The sequence below is a fragment of the Pyrgilauda ruficollis genome, unplaced genomic scaffold (genome assembly GCF_017590135.1).
Source record: "Pyrgilauda ruficollis isolate IOZ18807 unplaced genomic scaffold, ASM1759013v1 scaffold51, whole genome shotgun sequence".
In the NCBI taxonomy this organism is placed as follows: domain Eukaryota; kingdom Metazoa; phylum Chordata; class Aves; order Passeriformes; family Passeridae; genus Pyrgilauda; species Pyrgilauda ruficollis.
In genome coordinates this window covers 3,036,681-3,043,567 of record NW_024526711.1, presented here as the reverse complement: position 1 = coordinate 3,043,567, position 6,887 = coordinate 3,036,681, and positions in this window count along the sequence as shown.

Below are 6,887 nucleotides of genomic sequence, written 5' to 3'. Positions count from 1 at the left end.
ACATAAACTGGGGTAGGACAATAAAAGAAATCACTATTTTTGTTTGAAACCCCACATTTTACAAGAACATGTCTGAGGAATTCCTAGCTGCATTATAGGGCCATAGATTTAGGGATGCAGCCTTTTCCTACACAGACTGAATGAGGCCAGGAATGAAATTATTATGAAATTTCTGAGTTGACCTATAAAATTGACCTTCAAGTTAAGATTCCCCTGTGCACACCACTGAAACAAGCAGCATGATGGAAAGACAGGTTGGAAGGACTCAGCAGCAAGCAAGGTGTGTGGAGGCATAGCTGTGAGTTTGCATCCTACTAATGTTCATACATGTAGTGACTCTGTCATCAACAGCCAAAGCACAGCGTGTTGTAATCAAGGATACAGTGGTCTGCAGCCTGTCTTTGTGTAATGTAGATTTCTAGGGATACAGGGATATCTGTGCTTCAGTCAGTCCTGGCCAGAGAGGATGAACAGCACAGGGGACACTGCTGGGAACAACAGAGACCATGCTGGATGTGGCAGGTGCCAGCACAGGCACCTGACACTAGTCACAGATGATGCCCCAAGGGATGGCTGGATTTTGCAGGTGGAGTTACATGAGAAGTGGTTGAAATTCTCAGAAGAGTGGAGGGGAGCACTGGGGGTTTTTTGGGAACACAGCCTTGTAAGCCCTACAGCACCTCAGTCACTCCAACAGTAATCATGTATCAAGCTGAGCGTGCCTGTACCAATTCTATCAGAAACCAGATTTCACTGCTTGCTGCAAAACTGGGACCGATGGGGAGGAAGTGATTTGGCCAGAGTTGTTCTTTTGGGAGGAGGCTGAGATGGAGAAAGGGAGTGTCAAGTCTGGTGAAAAGGACAAGAAGTGGAAGAAGAGATAACAAGGGAAAAAGTGAATATGCCTTACTCATCCACAGCCAAAATCAGGACTTGTTGCTCAGTCCAGAGCACATGAGTCAAACCTGACGCTATTGTTGGAAGGCTGGGAGGTCTGGGTTATTCCCAGTCAGCATAGGACCCAGGGGACAGAGGGATGCAGCACTCTGGTGCTGCTGGGTTGATGCCTGTACCAGGCCTGATGGCTTTGGAAGCTACCCATCATCTCCTCAGGGCAAAGAGGTGAGTCTGTGTCCTCTTGTCCTCTTGCAAGAGCAAAACCAAGTGTTTGTGCAGGCCAGCTGTGTGTGTGTGCAGGAACCCTCATGGCACTGCTTATTTTTTTCTAGAAGGTTGCTAAAATGTCAAGCTGCAAAGCGGTGCTTAGGCACTGTTATTCATGTCTTGTCACTGTATACTGGGATATTGGTCTCTGTCTCTTTTGCTGAAGAGCTCATCATAAATGCCAGGGTGACCACAATGTTTCAACTCTCTCAGCATCAGAAAGGGGATCTCCGCTTGCATATCAGGAAGACTTCACCTTCCTTCCCACTGAACATTGCCAGCCTGGAGGATTTCCTTCCCAAGTTAGAAGCCTGGGGGAAACCTGGTGGGAGAAGGGAGGTGCTGCCTCCAAAAAACCCTTGGTGCAGTTTTGCAGGTTTTTTAAAAAATAATTCCACCAGCATTACCCTGTAGAGGTAAACTTTTGTGGTGCAGATCTTGGCACATGCAAATGAGAAACAATAATTAGTGATGATCTTCAAACCATGCTCCCTCCCACAAGCAGTGGTATAATTATCATTCACAGATGATTACTCATTTTTATCTACTTTCAATATGAAAGTTAGTAAATTTTAGGCAGTGAATGCTCACAAGATGCTGCTGAGCTGGAATCTGATACAAACTAGGACTCAGTACAGATTGAATGCTGGTTTTCATCAGACATAAATAAAATACTCTGGGGTAGTGAAACAGATTTAGTGAAACAGATTTATCATTAAAAAAAACTAGAGAAGCATCCTACTCTACTTGCAACATTTTGCAATAAATAACAATCTAAAGTTATAATAATTTGCTCTCAAGAGACTATAAAATGAAAGAATTACTTAAAAACTCATCATCACATCCCTTTAGACCCTTAGCACCGTACTTGTAAAACGTCTCTTTTGTTTTACACTACACAAAACACCCATATAAACTTCAGCTCATTCCTGGTAGTTCATTTCACTATACCCTTTTCATGGCCTACTTTATATCTTGAGATGTTTAACTTATGGACACCTGAGGCTCTAATTTCCCATACCATAGAGACAAGAGACATGGGTAAATGGATTTTGCAAAATCTTTTGGAGTAGAATTTATAGTAATCAGTTGTACAACCCTACACTATCAAAACATATAAGTGCTGCTTTTTCCACCACCTTGTGGCAGAAAGAACTTCTCCCTGTACCTATTCTTCCTCCAGAGATGATTTATGGAGATAGAAACCTCCTTGTACTAAAAATCTGTGTCTGAAAGAACAGAAAATTAAAAGATGTTTCAATTTGTCTCCATTTGTTTTGCAGACGTCATTTGTAAAAGTGCTGAAATGAGCTGGCTTGGGTACAGAAACATCATGTTACACTAGCATGGAGTGCTGAATGGGTTAATTCACCCTGCCAAGAACTGTAAATTCTCAGTCGTGGAGTTCCTGATTCCCACAGGTAGACAGCCTTGTTACAGGAGTTAACCTGATTAGAGCTAGCTGACATGCTCTCCCCTGGTACGTGCATGACATCTATATTAACAGAGGCAGCAAGCTTGTTTGATTGCCCCAGAGCAGCATTTAACTGCTCCAGAGCTGTGCTTCTCACCTGATCTATTCTCAGTGCAATGGTGCTCTTGATCCCTGTTGGTATCCTAGTTTAGTAAACAGCCAGGCCTGGAAGAGATGTAACCTACACGCTTAACCTCTCATCTGGTAAGAAAAACAAAATCTGTACCTGTTACTGATTCTTGCAACCTTCGTGCTTAGCAGTCACTCTCACAGAGACATTATTATCTGATTAATTTTTTGTTTTAGAAAACTTGTGGTTAAGACTGTGTTTCTTGAACTTCATACTTCTAAATGTTTTCCACTACTAAAGACTTTTTGTCTGTATTTTGGGTCCTACTTCAGTTTGTACCTGCATCTTTACAACAAGCTGCGTCACCAAAATTCCATCTCCTCTCAGTAAATTTTTAAAGCTTTTAAAATTTTTTTTAGCCTATGTTGTTTTATGAAGTTGACCATGTCACCAATCCCTGCTATGGATGTTTTCATGCCTCAGAAAAACACGAAAACTTCGAAGACCTGGTGACAGACCCAAATCACCGGCTCTGGACCGGCAGTTATGGCAAGGGAAGACATTTGTCCTGGGTTTTGTGCTGCTGCTGGTACCCACATCTGCTTTTGGCCTGGCTGTTTTGCTCTGCTCTCTCCTTTTGCTCCACTGAATGCTTCAGCAAGGCGCACACAGGCACAAAAGAAAAGAGCGTCGACGCTGGGTATTGGAGGGTCCTGGGCCCCTTCATAATCCTTCCTCCTACTGCTCAACCTTCCATTCAGACTATTTATTCATTGTCTGTATGACTAAAACCTGCAATCAGATAAAATACAGGTGGGAGGACAGCTTGGGTAATGAGATACGCTATCAGACATTGGCAGCTAAACTGCGCGAGATCGCTCCCTGTAATTCGTAAGGGGAGAGGGCAGACAATAGTGCCATCACCAGCACCATCACCAGCACTTACAGCCCTCCTTAGGAAAACAACACTTGGGATGGTGCTTCACTGATGAGTGGCCCAGGTATTCATGATAGCTGGTTAGTAAGGTTTAATGGTAAAGTGAAGGCACATAACATCCGAAAGGTCCTGAGCAGGCGAGTCCATCCCCCAAACCTGCAATTCTTCCTGCAGCCACAACTCAGTCTGCCAGGCAGCAACCAAGATGAAGATCCATCCATAACAACTCCCAGAAACATTCCAGCTGTAGAGACCATGCTGTCACAGCATTGGAAGACTGGTGCTGAAGTGATCCCCTGTTTCTTAGCTGGGAATAGCAGAGACAGCATCTTGATTTGAAGGAAATACAGAATCACAGAAAAGATGCTGGAGGACTCAGAAAGAGAGGGGTTCCCTCTGTTTCTTCTGAAAAAAGTCTTACTTTAAAAACTGAAATCAGGGACAAAATATTTCAGTGTCCCCTTTGTCACTAATAGTGTAATCTGTCTAAGTAAAAAAATCTTTGTTTCTCCTTTTGAATGGGCTAATGAAAAGAAAATCCATTATTCAAACTAATTTTGAATAATGTTTACTCTTAAAAAAGAATTCTTGACTTCCCCTGGTTGTATTTATGTGGAGAATGGAAGAACTGTCCACAGACCTCCAGACCTCCAGCCAAATCCATGTCCATAGACCTCTATGTAACTCTTAAAATAGTACGAGTTATTTTGAAGTTTAGTATCTTTTGAACTAATGATGTTCTGTTTGTTTTGTAAGTAGAAACAAAACTGCCTTGTGGTGACCCTCCTCCCATGGTCTTTTGGAAGAGAAATCATGCAGAGCTTGTGAAATTGTTGTAAACCATGACTATTTTGCTGGACCAAAGTCCCATGTGGGAAAACTATTTTTTTAAAAAGAATCGTTCATTAGAAAGAAGTCTGTTTAATTTGCAAACTATTAAAGCACTTCACTAGAACATCTTAAAAATTGAGGAGGAGAAAAATAAGAGGACTTATTCCTCTTATGTCCAGTATATCTTGAAAGAGTTGCTGTGGGAACAGTTGGGCTTTCTTACATGCTGATAATCCTTATTTTTTCTTCATTAAGTTGAAGATCCGAACACAGTTTGCAAGCATAATGCTTCACATACTGTACACAGGCCTGGCAGGAGGCACAGTCCACTGCCTCATTTGCTAGCACCTCCAGCGAGGGAAATGCAGTTTGTGACTGGGAGACCATGTAAAGACAATGAGATTGACTTTTTTTTGCAGCTCCTGCTGCCTGAATGCTGAGTCAGTTCTAGAAATTCAGAAGCACTGTAAGGTGCCCATGAAGTGGGTTTATCATCCATAGGCACGTGCCTGAAATCCTATTTAATCTTCATTGTTTTATGGTTTGAAGCCAACCTAAATATGATTTTAAGAATGCAACTTTGTAGGGCAGACTCGTTCCCTATGGCGAACAGTTACTACCTAGCCGCCTTTCCTGTGTCACCTGTGGCTTTAAAGACCTCTGCTGTAATGATTTGGGCTCCCAGTCTTGTCTTTCCTAACTGAAGAGCCTGAGCACTCATTCCGCATAGTGATGAACTGTGCTGCTGTTCCTCATATAGAGGATAAAGCCTCTGCACGTACTTTATACAGGTGCTACATTATTAAGGACGCTTAGGTCACGTAAGTCACTGAAACCCTGGTCCATAAAATCCCCAACTCTCACGTAAAGATAGTTAAACAATAGCTTCCTGGTGCATAAATCCCTTCTGAGTATCGGTATGAGGTTCCTAAATTAATTAGCTGTTTTAGGGTTTCTTTCTGAGGAGTGTTCTCAGGCTTGGAGCCCTGCCATGTAGCACAGCATGAGTGGCAGGGTCAGGAAACTGCTGACAGGAGCTGAGTGTGCTGTGGTCTGTTGTACTTCTGATGCTCTGCATTTAAGTGACTGACTAGAAAGGGAAGCATCCGCTTTTCAAGGTCTCCCAAATGCATTGAGAGAAAAACTTTAAGAAAAATCTGCACTGAATTCTCACCTGTAAATGTATTTTCCATCTCAATTTCTCATCTTGCTGCTTAGAGACATGTCAAAGACACACAAATATTTACCGATGAATATCACTTATTCAGCTCTGGGGAAATGGTGCTATTTGCATTTATGTGGTGACTATGACTTTATACAAGCTAAATGTCACTGTACATGTGTTGTTTTTCTAGTCAATATTTGTTTCTTGCTGCTATTCTGTGTCAGGAGACTGATGTCAATGGAGTTTATTTAATCTCCACATGACTTGGTTCTGTACACAACTGCTCTGCAATTCATAAAGGCCTCAAATGAACAAATCTGACAGACTAAAACGTAGTAATTCTTGAAACTTGATCTGAGCTCCTTTGAACTCAATGGAAATGCTACCACTATGAGCAAAAAGATTCCAGATTAAGCCCTAGTGAATATACACCCTATTTCGTGCTGATAAAATAAAGGAGATGACTCACACAATGGCTTTAGACTTGCTTTGAAAGAAAAATCTGTGTGACTGTGAACAAATACTTTTATTGTAGCAGAAGGTGCTGTGGGTCCTTAATCATGTAGAAAAATGTCTCATGTTGGTGAGAAGCACTGGGCTGATGGCATGAGCCTGCTGCCTGGGACTGTGAGCGTGGGATTTCCATCTGGACAGTGTGCTTGCTGCAAGCACAGGAGAAATGAGTTACTGACATGTGGTGCACAGCAACATAAAGGTCAAGGAAAGACTCCTGTTTAGTGTGAGAAAACACTTCTTGTACAAGCCCTAGGTGCAAATCCTGCTGAGGCAGAGGCATTCAGATATTAGACTGGATGAGCTCTGGCTTCCATGGTGGCCTGATGCACTCTCGGTTTTCCAGTTGAGGAGGGTCCAAAGTTGCTGCTGTACATTTATGGCAGAATAAGTTTGTATTTGAACTGAACTCAAGCTGCAATTGCATTCTTAGGGCAAATGCTCCAGGGGTTGGGTCCTGAGCTGTGATTTGAACAAAAATCTCCAGCTAAATGGAGTAGTAGATCCTGAAAAATCCCATGAAAAAGAGTTCCTGGTTTTATTTCCAGAACTTTGCTCTTGGTAGTGGAAGCCTTGAGCTGAGCTGATAGCACATAGAGACAATCTTTTTGGTTTCCCAAATAAAATAGCCACTGCAGTTACATAATTCAGGGCCTTAGTAATAACTATGTCTAGCTGTAGCTTTCATATGAAGACATCCTTTTTCCCCGAAACCCTTACAATACACACAACC